The sequence below is a fragment of the Chanos chanos genome, chromosome 8, assembly GCF_902362185.1.
Source record: "Chanos chanos chromosome 8, fChaCha1.1, whole genome shotgun sequence".
Classification (NCBI taxonomy): domain Eukaryota; kingdom Metazoa; phylum Chordata; class Actinopteri; order Gonorynchiformes; family Chanidae; genus Chanos; species Chanos chanos.
Genome location: NC_044502.1, coordinates 11,104,646 through 11,118,261, shown reverse-complemented (window position 1 = coordinate 11,118,261; position 13,616 = coordinate 11,104,646).

Sequence of the window (13,616 nt, the reverse complement as noted above, 5' to 3'; positions counted from 1 at the left end):
TTGCGCTAGATTTATCTTGTAGCATTTGACACGGCCTGTGATTTCAATTATTATCCCCATTGCAAATCTGGCCTTAGACAGTGTCTGTAGCGCGCTTTTATTCCCTGTCCATGGTACTGAAATAGGACCCTTCCCTGTCTGGCTTTCCTTCACGACTGATTTAGACTTGTTTTTCACTAACCATTGTCCGTACTAGGGGGCTTTGTGTACCAAATCAATAAATCTTTATACTTAAATCAATACATTTTAGTAATAAATATACTCTCCACACACACATACAGTACACACACATATACTGTTTTTGTTGGAGATTCAGATGTGAAGCTGATATTTGCTCTCTATTTCATGCAGCGTGAAGCACTTGAACCAGCGAACACATTTACTGTCAGGGGGACTGGGTGAACTGTCGCAATTGAAACAAGGGTTAAAACCGTGATCACTTCCTTCCTTCTCTCTCTCTCTCTCTCTCTCTCTCTCACACGCACATGCACACGCACACACGCACACACATATATACATTTTCTACTTCACCTTGCTTCAACCAGAAGACGCACATAACCCCCGTTCTTTAAATCTGAACATCAAAAGCCTTTCTGTTAAGAGAACCAGACAGAGTGAACTGAAACATGCGGTGTTGATAACCGATTTAACTTCAAAAGTGTTCCTGTTATTCCGGCATCAGCACCACAAGCAACTAGTTAACTCTCAGGCATCGCTCACTTTCCTTCATCAATCTGGCAAAGAAGAGACTAGGAACTTACAAGCAGGCTAGGGATCCCACTACGCTATGTGTATTGTGAATGAGTTGTTTTTAGATTCTCTATTGTTCTATTATACAAAAGCAATTCTTAACGCATCTCTTTTAGCAAATGGTTCACATCATGGAATTTGGAGAACAGCGTATACACATTTTGTTTTGTTTTCTTTTTTTTCAAAATAACTTTTAAACAGCGGTATAATAAGAACAAATGCCGTCGTGGTTTTAGTGAATTTTAAGAGCTGAGAGTGCAGCAAACAGCTGGGTGAGTTTACGTGTCATTAAGGTTTTGTCCATTGAAAAAGTGCGGGCGTCAGGAAACGGGATTGCCTGCCGGAAGCCCAGGGGACCCCATCAGACTGTGTGTACGGCTATTCAGCATGATTACGCCGAGATAAAAATTTGTGATGGAGATGAGAACGAGGCCGTCGGGACCACGTTAGTGGACGGGACTTAAAACATCGGGAATCGGGCACAAATTCCCAGCTGTTTCAACCGTCAGCTAGGCATATCGGCACCCTTACGCACAGATGGTTTCTCGAGCACACTTTAGGCGTGGAAAGTGAACAAAGAACAGAAGTGCTCTTCTGTCCAACGACAACAACATGCTGTATGGAATTTCATAAAGAAGGATTACAGTTTACACCTGTGCCTTAGATAAACGCTAGACATCTCTCTGACTTTTCAAACTTTTCGCTTTTGGATTCTGTTTAGTTAGTTAGATTTATTGGCAGGATAAAATTACACATTTCTTTTGCCAAAGCTTGGTCAACTGCAAAGAAGCAATTTATCATGCATCAACTACTTTGACTGCTGACAGCAATGTTGAGCGTTGTTTTTTTGTGCAAGGGGAACTAAAGTTTCAAAATTCTAGATGAGTACCCCAAGAGAACAGATGAAAATAATTTCAAAAAATACTTTGTTTCTAATCGAGCAGAAAGAGCTTTGCATCCTCTGTACTGCTGTATTCTTTTGTGTTTTGTCTGCGTCGTAGTGTTAGACAGACATTCCTTAGATGTTTGGTCACACTGTCATTCAAGCCCAATGCTGGCTTGTTACCGTGACGACTGACTGGGATGCCACAGCAAGGGGTCTTGATACACATTAAAGCCCTTGTGCTTTGCTCTAGGAGGTCTGACTGTGTTCGGTGATTCACTGGAACTTTTAATGGGGGTCAAACCAATTGGCCAAGGATCCGCACAACCTAGCAACAAAATGGTAATTTCAACATATCCCTGAGTTCTGTGTGGGTTGAGGGCTAAGAGCTACTGATTGAGTGCATTAAAGAGGTTAAGTAACCTAGTGAGCTGGCAGCCGAGAAGACAGAGGGAGCCCAGAAGAACAGATATTACTGCAGGGGGGCTGACTTGTAGCTCAACAGGTCACAGAGACTTTTACCAGAATCAGCATGATGCTCATTCACTTTCAATTGCTGGACCTCAACTACAGAGTAGTCTGAAGCATGAGCAGGCTTTAGCATTTTAATAAGAAACTAACCGAGGGGGGGGGGGGCAGGCTTGTGTTGTGTTACTTAGGATTAGAACTCCCAAAGTGATTTGGTGTTTCTCAATAAATGAGCTGCAAATGACACACAACACGGTGATTATAAAGTGGGGTTTGGTAACAGGTTATTGGGTTGCGTGTTTTCCTCTGCTAACCAAAGTTCACATACTTACTGCTGAAAGAAAGTGAATTGTTCATAAACAGCATGTGACCTATGAGTACATGAGAAATGCCGATTTTGAAATATGAAACATATTTTCACTTGGTTCAGCAAATGATCAAGGTGGGAACAGTAAGATAAACACACTTCAAATTTCTCACAGATATTTCAAATGTGCCATGCAATAAAACAGCTGCTCCTTCCAAATGGTGAACAATGAAACTGCAGACAAGAACTCAATAGAGAATTGTTGTGTTTTTTTTCTGGCTGTCCATATATATATATATATATATATATATATATATATATATATATATAAATATGTGTGTGTGTGTGTGTGTGTGTATAAATCTCCATTCTGGAGTTTCAAGGCCAATTGGGTCTCTACTTTACACTGCATAAAAATCAGCATTGAGACAAGCGACTCTTCAGACCAGGGTTGAGTGGTGTTCTCTGACATGAGAGAAGTTGAAAGGAGAAAAGAGAGAGGATAGCTATTGATCGCCTAAAACCCCCCAAACCATACTTCTGTTCCTGCTCCACTCATGCACATCTAATCCTGGCTTGTAGTGCAAATGTGAAAACCGGAAATTGGACATAAATCCCCCACCCCTACTCTTCCTCATCAATCAGATGGTAATCCATCCAATCCAGTTACAGGTTCTGAGAACACGTTTGTGGATGGGCAGAATCTACGGCCTGCTAGCTGAGGCACTTCAAAAAGATTGTTTTCAGCTGGATTTGTTCATTTGCGAGTGTGAACGCTTGGCCGATTTCGTCGCAGGCACGCCGCAGTATGAATGAAATTTTTCAAAGCAACTGAAGGAGACAAAGAGACCGGTTGAACGTAACATACATATTTCCATCACCGATGTACTTAAATATGCGGCTTTTCAAACTAAAAACTGGTCAGTTCAGTGATGTATGTGGTAATTAAACTGATGTATTTACCTCAGCGTCTGTGTGTATTCTCTTCCAATATTTCTCAGAGCTAAAACACGGTGTTTCATGCTTAATATCGAGTCGTAATTTTACACTCATACATTTAAGGTTTATTTTTGTCTTGCGAGTTGTGTAAGCTGTGACATGTCGCGTCAGGTCAAACACTGGGCTCACTCAGTCCACAGTAGGCCTACCTACCATAAGACGAGAATATATATTATATCAGGGTAAGAAAGGAAAATAAATTAACTTTTTATTGCAACGCGGCGTGATCTTCGTTTTGAAAAACTTGGTGCCTTGATTAGAGGATCTTTCCTTTCAATGAAAAGTAGTTATGTAGGTTTCAGTTCAGCAGAGTAAAATTGTGTAAAATGTGGCCCCCCATTACATTAGATGAGATGAAGTAGTCTGTCGAGCTCCACTCATGTTTTGAAGATGTGGGGCCTGTGGGTTGTGTGAAGTGACTGGGTGGGGGGTTGATGAAAAGCTTTTAATTGGCAGATCTGACTAAACTCATTATGCTGAACACTTGGAGAGAGCAAAGTACTTGCAAGCATTTTCAGAGATAATCACATCACAGATTTATAATGAGTGTGCTACCTATGACTAAAACAATCCTGTTTACACACGAATGTACAATTCACGCAAGCATGCACGCGCGCGCACACACACACTTACACACAGAGTTTATGTTCTACTTTTCAGTGAATTATCACAATGCATTGAGACACTATTAAGGTACAGGGAGAGATTTTACTCTATTATTATGTGCCAGAATGAAATAAATTTTTAGAAACTATTGTAGAGCAACCGACTTCTACCCAACTCCAGCAGCTATACCAACAAAATCCGCTTATTTGAAAGGTTTTTTGTTGACTATTTGGGTTAGGGCAAATAGCAAGATTGGATATCTTATTCCGAAAAGCTGAACTCAGACAGGAAGAGAATGAAGGGTGAGTCTTGGTTCACACAGTAATCTCTAAATTCTGTAATCTCACTGATTCTGCAGGTGGCCAAGGTCAAAGCAACCACACATCCTATCATATCCTCCTCATTTCATTTAACAACCATTCTATCTTGCCCTTGCCTCATTCCACCCTCTCTCTCTCTCTCTTTCTTTCTCTCTCTCATATCCCTCTGCTGCACACAGCAGGGACGTCAAGGTCGCTAAGCAACCAGGCTCTGACATCAGAGGGCAGGGGCTCATGTGGGATTATGGGATGTTCCATACCCTGTATGGCCACAGGCTGTTTCAATGAATTGTGATTATTCACTGAAAAGTAGAAGATAAACTGTAAGTGTGTGTGTGTGTGTGTTTGCGTGTGTGTGTGTGTGTGTGTGTGTGTGTGTGTGTGTGTGTGTGTGAAAGAGAGGGCAAGAGTGTGCATCTGTGTAGGTAAAATGCTGCATGAATTCAAAGTTACCCTGCATTGCTATTGCTCAAGCACCACTTCGTCTGAAAGAGCATTGTTAGACTACCAAATAATAGTTGGAGAGTAATAACTATGTCAGGTGTCCATGTCAGTGTTGGGAGGGTACTGACACTGGTCAAGTCTAATCTTAGCCTTTCCTACATCAGACACCCTTGTGTTCACCCCCCTCTGGGTAAGAACCAGACCATCCACCAGTTCACAGACATCAATAGTTCCACTTGGCTTCTTAATGATGCAGGTGTGTCTCAGTTCGATGCTGGTCATCATGGAAGTGTTGATGAACCTCATGATTGAGTCTACACTTATGAGTCAGAGTATTGACACACAGGCTGAGAACACATGGAGGTGGTGGTGCTATTCAGCAGGGACTCTCCATAACTCAGCTCCACAGGCTTACAGACAGAGGTCAGGATCTCCACCCCTTTATCCACAGCCTTCTGGAAGAACTCTGACATGATAGCTGGATGGATGCCTCTCTGCAGAAGCTCAGTGCAGGCACCCAAAGGAGCTCCAGCAATCATCATCTCTGATGTGGTGCCACCTTCAGACTCAATGTTCTGGACCTTTAACGACTCTATCAGCGTTTTAGCTGTTGGGGTGCAGGACCTGTATTTGCTTCCGCATGGTGCCTCTATCGTTTGGTAATGACCACATCATCCTTACCATCCTGAGTCTTTTTTATCCATGCCCTTAGGGCCAGAAATGGTTAGGACGGCATAAGCAACAGATTTCAAAGTGCTGATATTGAATCTGGGCTGGCTTTGTCTTTGTATGGCCCTCTTACGACTGTCTGTTGCTAAGCTATCACTGTCAATTAGAAATCAGTTCTATGCAGGCATTGAACCAGGCATTGTAAAAAATATAAATAAAATATAATGATCGATTTTTTTAATAAACAAAATCTATTCAATTACTGACCAGGGGCTTTTCCATTTGGCACTTCTACATATCAGCGTTGGGCCAGAGAGAGTTTGATTAAATAAACTGTCTTTCTGAATCCATGTACATTCATGCACATATCTTAATACTAATCAGCTGGTTACATTGAACAGCAGGTAATGTATGTACAGCATCAACAGCGCATACTCATTATATTACTTTTCTGCAACTGTGTGTTTAAAATATAGATGTATAACATTACCTAATAGCATTTATGTACATTTAAAATACATTAGAATGCAGAAAGAACTGACTTAATGTGTTACAATCCTATAATTATACTGTTATTGAATTTTAAAGGTGGACTATATGGCTCAATTTTAATGTATTGATAGAGAGGCAAATTGATGCTTTGTATGAGGAAAATTGCTCTGTGGGGGCATATAAAAAAGTCTAAAATTTAACCTATTACTGAAATAAACATGCTCCAGGTACAAATCTGCCATCAAAAGTTTAGTTTCAAAAAATACCAGTAAGTACGGACTGGCAACCCGATATATTTTCTGAAGCTGTATCTAAAAGGGGTGAGGAAGTGGTGGCTGGAACTGTGCTAGAGCAGCAAAGTTTGTTTTAACAAATGCTCTTCAATGTTAAATGAAATTTAAAAAAACATCATCTCTCTAGATGTCAGAAGGGCTCCTTAAAGACTTCACCAGGTAATTAGCGGCATCCTCTGAATACAATGTCTACAATTTCGTTATTGCTGTTTGTCGTGTGGCCATATGCTGTTTGTTCATGCTACATCCTGCAAAGCAATATTTATGATTATCTCAATCAGCGTAGACCTTGTTGCCCTTGTGCGAAGTCATTCGTGCACATTAGCAGTGTAGGTGACATGACGTCTGAGGTCTGTTTCTGATTTGGTTGTCATAATTTGCTACAGTGGAACTAATGGTTGAATTATGCTTAGCTTCAGATACACGCGGCTCAACCCGTGTAGCTATGTTCTCATTAAAACAAAAGGCTGAAATACTCTGTAAGACATATATCATCATTAAAAACAACCCCCCACCCCAACCCCAGCACCCTTTCTTACCTCACTCGCCCCTGCCTCCAGTCGCGTGATTGAGTCCTTGCTCCTGTCATTTACACATGTATCCTGAATGGGGCCGTTTCAGATCGATTTAGGGGTCAATTGGCGCTCTGAATTCACAAGCACAGATGGCACATGGTAATTAGCATAGATTAGCATCAACTTTCCATGGCACTGATAGCCCAATTTTTCCCCCTCTCTCAGAATGGAGTTCATATCCCTCTTGTGGATGCACTGTACCTACTGAGCCTGATAATTGCATCTAGAACCTTCTCTAGCCCTTGAAACTGTGTTAACAAGACCTACTTGTCGGTACTCTGCATAACACTTCGCATTAGAGTGCTCTAATATCTCCCTGCATGGAGCATTCTCTAGTGAGATCTGTCTGTATGGAGTTATCTATGGTAATATGTACAGTGTTGATGTGGACAGACAACTGCAAGTTTGAGCTAACCAGTTGCGATGTTGTTCCATTGTTGCTCATCTTTCATAGTTATAACCTAAAATTAAAATATTGTCTTCACATACACACATACACACACACACACACACATCTGCACATGTACACTCACACACACACACACACAAACATCTTGGTTGTTCACATATTCTTAACTGCTGAAACGATAAGTGATTTTGATCTCTCATCTGATCGCTCTAAATGCTCACACTAAAGGCCTTTTGTGGAGTTCCATTATGTAGTCACCTTCAGGCCAGATGTGTTGCAAAGTCATATAATGGATGGGAATATGAGTTAAACAGCTCCCCTGGCTACAGTATACACACTAAAAACCTCACATTTTGCCTAATGTCAAACTGAATTTACATCCAAGCCATGCCAGCCTGAGAAATTAAATTTGGTCCTTTAATCCATCTGGTTGCGAATTCCTGCCATTTCTAATGGAGCTTTTCGTGTCTTTATTTAATGTGCAATGAACCAGAGGCCATGTTGCCAGTATGAGAGAAAGAGTTTCGCAGTGAGTCGGAAGGCTGAAAGCTGAATTCATTTAAGCGGTTTCCACCCCCCCCAATCCTTCTTGTCCTCCTCCTCATCGTTGTCCTCCTCCTCCTCCTCCTCCTCCTCCTTCTATCTCAGAGTGGTCTGGACCGCATCTACATTCCAGAGGCATCTGAGCAGCTGCCTGAAGGAAAATAACATTCAGCCGAATATTTTAATTGTCAAGTGGCCGCACCTTAAAGCGAGGGGGTCCTGATTGCGGCTGTGATAGCCTGCGGCTGTCTTAATCACTGCCTGCTCTGGCTTCCGCGAAGCCCATACCAATTCAGCCTGATGAGAATCAGGGAAGACAGAGAGAACTGAAATGGATAATGAACCCTACAAGGAAAGAAGAGAAGGGGGCAGATTCAATCATGCAGCCGTGCTCTGAAGTGTTCTTTATTTTCCTGATGATCCAGTAACTTGCACTTTCCTTGGTTACACAGAATATTGATGTAACAACTCATTTAACTGCAATTTACGACACGTCACTCGTTGTTAAGTGTGCATAACTGCCTTATATCACCTCATACTCGGCCAGCAGACTTTATGAGAAAACAATGATGCACAGAAAAGTTATTTCTCAGGCATGAAACTGTTTGGATTTGCTCTTTATCCAGTGTTGCTTTATGACTCTGTTATGTATGCTGGTTCTGAAGAAGCCGTGCCTCTGTGTTTGGTAGCTCCCTTTTCCTCCTCTAGCTTTATGCCACCGTTGTGTGCTTGTCACTCATTCATGAGACCTTTTTCTTATCATTCGCCGCCCCTCTGCATTTTAATGCCTCAACCAGCAGACTTAGAAAAAACTCCGGTAACAATTTCTGCCTCTGTTTGTTTTGGCCAATCACGTCGCTCTCCTCTAAATGAACTGTCGGAATTTGTTTCTTTGCCCATTCATCTGTCCAATCACCTGCTGACCGTTGTGTTTGGCTGCAGTGATTAATCCCAGTGAAAAGAGATACGGTTGGTGAATTCATGCACCTCACAGTTAATAGCACTACCGTTGTGTGGTCTGTGGTCTGTCTCTCATACCAATATCGACACCCCGACAAACACACGCACCAGAACAGGTAAATGTCGACAAACTGATTGTGCTGGTTATTGGCATCTTCAGCTCAGGATACGTTTTTCTCCACCAATCAAAAACTCAGGGTTTTTTTTCTGTAGTTTTTTTTATGTAGCCTCATGGATTTTCTGTTTTCTATACATGATCTCATATACTCAGACTATCCTCTCTCTTATTTTAGATGTCAAATTTCAGTTCTGTAAATAAAGCATAAAGACTCAGGCAAACGTGTAGGGGATGGTTTGTCAAACTATTAAGATCAGCCAAGGACCTGACTGCACTCTAAACTGCAGTATAGGACTAACCCCAGTGGTCTTGTCAATAATGGGAAACCTCCTCCCTGCTGAGGGAGAGGTTAAAGTCAGTTGTTATGTTAAGGCTGACGCGCACTGGGCGGCTGAAGTTAAACTGGTGGAGCAGGCAGAGAGTGGGGAAGATCTGATGAACCTCATTAGTGCAGTTCCCTCACTGGACAATCATTTAATGGTCTCTCTCTCTCTCTCTCTCTCTCTCTCTCTCTCTCTGTCTCTCCGGCTCCAGAGCACTGACGTCTTCAGAGCTCCAACACTGATGAGAATAACCACCGTGTTACTGCAACAATTACGCAAAATCAAATCCAAATCATCAATTAGATTAGGCACCCCAAAGGAGCCCAGAGTTTTTCAATTCAATCAGGGCTACCTGGTCTCATAAAACAGATGTCAAATATTATGTGGAGGAATATCATTATTTAGCATATTTTTTAATGGGGAAAATGTCAATTTGTGATATGGTTATAGTACCATCCTCAGGCTCTCGGTGACCGTCATCTCTTCTCTCTCAGTTCTCATTTTCACTTTTAATGTGATATCATGGTTATCAAGAAAGGCATTAGGAAAGCTGCATGGAAAAAAGTTAATAAAGGTTATGTGTTTTGTTGTAGAAATAATAGCTTTTACTGTCCTTAATATTATCACAGTTCTTTTTTATTATGAACATGTCAACACTTAGATATTAGACATTAACATTTTTCCAAAATGTCAATATTTGACATCTTTATACATGCAGTGTGGTTGATCAGGAAATTTGCCTTGCCTTTAGTGCTTTGATAATAGGACAACTCAAAGGTTGTCACAGTATGGTGTGATATGCATTATTCTTTTTTTGGGCGTGGGTGTGGGTGCATGCGTACATGTGTGTTTTCAGAAAAACAGTAGGGCTTCATAATTTGCCTGTCATATATCTTGGCTGGAGAAAGGAGATTGTCCAGTGAGACCAGCTGCCTCCCCTAACTCATAATCCCACAAGGCAGGGCGTGTAGTGTTTGACTGACAGCTGAAGTGCCTGACATACAATGAGAGAAATAACCGTATCTGATTGGCCTCCTTCAGTCTCAGATAGGACATCTATCATTTGGCACTGACATTGTCCTGTTCTCTCTTTCTGTCTCTCTCTTTCTCTCTCTCTCTTCATTTCTCTTGAACTCTCAGCCAGAATAACCGTTATCAGAGCCATCAAAACTGTCATTTCCCTCTTCTTGAGTAGGTCTGCCACTGAAAGCAATGGTTTGAGACCAGAAAGACAGAGGATAAAGAAAAGTAAAGATAGAGGAATGTACATTCCATCTAAGACTTGCTTTGAAAAACAGTTGGATCTATGGCCAACTACAGCTGTCATGCGCACTGATGCCAGCTACTTCACATAGGATGCTTCTTAGACACGATATGTAGAGAGTGTGTAGAGTCTGCTAACTCCCTCTCACTCATTCTCTTAGCCGCTTATCCTAATTAGGGTTGGGGGGGGGGGTGCGGCATCCCAACATTCATTTGACAAAAGGTGGGGAAACACCCTGGATGGGTTGGCAGTTCATCATAGGTGCAGAGTCCAGCTTTTACATAATGTCAAATACAACACCGTTAACAACTTAGGCCTCTGATAAAGTGCATGATGTAATGATGGAGCGATTGGTAAATTCACTGAGTGTTGCAAGTCTTTGTGCCTTTTTTACTCCCAACACATCTCGTCCAAAGTCATGTGAGAGGAATATGTTGTTAAATATTCAAATTTTAAAAGCACTGCAGGTGATGAAATACTCTCTCAAAGATTGATTTATTTTTTTTTAAAGATGTGGTTGATCTGTTTTATCGTTAAAGCATTTAGAGACTGATTTCTTCTTAGCCTCGTTGAGCGTGTCTTCTACACAAGCTCTTACCTGACTTGAAGTTAAACATATTCTGACCTGAATGAAACCTGTTTTCCAAACAGATGCTGTTTTCCCCTGCACAACACCTTTCAGTCACATCAAGCTGGCATCTACATTAATATGTCTGTGTTCAACCATAGTGAATGTGAAGTGGCTTTGCACAAGCTCACAAACCTGCCATTTCTTTCCAGCCTTCTGCTTTCTTGGTCTTGGAACCATGAATTTTACAAATATGTAGGATTTAATGTGATGTAATAGTTCAATAAACACGGTCAGTAGTTTTACCTAAGAGAAAAAAATTGTGAATGCAGGTCTCTCCTTAAAATATACTTAATTTGGATTTTTTTTTGACAAACTGATCAAGATACATCTTTGCAGTGTCTGTCAATCAATGAATAAATTAGCTAGCCTGGTAATTGTGATCAGCCAAACAGGTGAGTCACAATTAAGGAGATGCAAAAAAAATAAAAAAAATCAACCTCCTGTAGAGACTGCACAAACAATATGTAACTGTGAAAGCACTGTATAAGCATCTCAATTACACCTAAATTATGTTTATAAATAATTTTGACAGCCCAAAATAATAATAATAATAATAATCTCACTTTGTCACGCAATATTTGGGTATACATCTACAATATTCCCGTTTCTACTTCTATCAAAGCACACAGCTGCTGTACAAGTCGTATCACTGCATAAATCAAAGCACATGTAACTTAGCTAAATTACTTTTCAAGCTTACCTGGCTGTAGGCTTTTGGTTTCAATTTTGGTTGGGTAACTTGGGTTGCCTCCAAGATGCCCAGAATGTCAAAGCCCGTCCTGCCCAGGGAATTCACACCAACAATATTAAAGTAACCCTGCCAGTGTCTGGCTGAGGGGCTAGCTATTTTAGCATACTTGCTGAAACCATTATGTTTTCTCTCTGCATGACTGGTGGTAGGAATCTAACCGGTAACAAGCAGCCTGCGTCTTCAGCCTAGCCTTCTCGTTCAGTGAGTTTCAGCCATTGATTTCCTTCTTCCATTACAGTTTTTGCTGCGTTAGCTAGTTAATAATGATTACTGATTGTATTGAGAAAATCCTGATTAGGTAATCAACATGAACAAAACTATCCAACAGGGAATTCAAAGGCAATTCAAATGCAAACGTTGTTTTTATGGTTTATTCACACATGCTATGGCTGTACTGGATAGTCTTTAGTATATGCTAAATCATTTTTGAGTGCTTTGCTGTGACTGATCACTACAGTTCCTATTCCAGTGAGTCCAAAAAGCCTTTGGGTTGTATACTGAGCTGAACAAACATGTTCCATGTCTGCTCCACTTCTCAGAACATGTGTGGTGGAAAATGCACTTAAAGTGAAGTGGAGATGAACTCGTAATTCAGTGTTCGGAATGGGAAACGGAAGTGCCACGGCTGTATTTATATAAGCGTCTGTCACAGAGCACTTTACGCAAAGACGGTGACACTTTCTCACGAACTCGCATGTTCCTTCATCACGACTCTTCTTCGGTTCTGTTGTTGTTGCTTTGAATCTCAGACTTCGTACTAGTCCTCTGGGAGATCCAAGATCTTGCGAACGATGTATCCACTTCCAAGCAGTGTTACTTTGATGAAGGCTGTCCTTATGTGCCTTTTGTGTTCCAATAGATGCTTTAGCTGTTTAGCATTACTGTTATTAGTAGCAGTAGTAGTAGTAGTAGCAGTAGTGTTGTTGTTGTTGCCACTGCCGCTTCTGAAATTTGGATAAAAATTATGCAGGCCATATTTGCCAGTGCATTTAAAGTTAAATGTTTACTGCAAACTATCACAACTGTATTGGCTGTTTTGCCCACTTGTTGCATGAAGAAACATATTCATTATGTTGTACTTAAACATTTTCTTCTTCCTCTGTAACAAATCAGTGGTCTACTGCTAACTCGATCTCACTGAAATTTAGTGTCAATATAATGCCTAGGAGTGAGCAAGACTGCTGTGACAAGTACAGTGGATTAGTATGGGTGGCCAAGTTTCAGAAATAGCCGTGATTATCTCACCTGAGAATAATGGTTGGCCCAGGAAGTGGCACAGTGTTTTGGGCAGGGCGCCAACTGTGATAGCACATACCTGCTCCAAACCATTCACATGTATTTAAAATGTATATAATTAACATCGCGGTTTCATGCTGTGCTCCATCATAAAGAAAGAGCGAAAGACATCACTAGCTACACTAGACCCCAGGGTGTACTCAGCATGCAACTAGCTTGCTGGTTACATGCTAAATACACAAGGAAGGCAAAGATGGCGATGAATACGGGCTCCTTCACCTGTAATTAGCAAGTGAGGTCAATCACGCTACCCACTCCTTTGTGATCGAGTCTAGAGGAGACATTTTTGGCACAAGGGAGATCAGGTAAGAATTTCTTTGCAATGAATTTATTTATTCAGATTCTTGCATCGTTTTCCAATTAAATAAATGGAAGGCAACATTTTCTTTCTGCCTGTCGTGTCTGAGCCGTAAAACAGGAAAACTCTATGTGTGTATGGACAATTTGTCAAAATTTTGATCAGGAAGTGCAATTTTCAATTCAGATTACCATTTTGCCAATTATAGCTTGGTGTG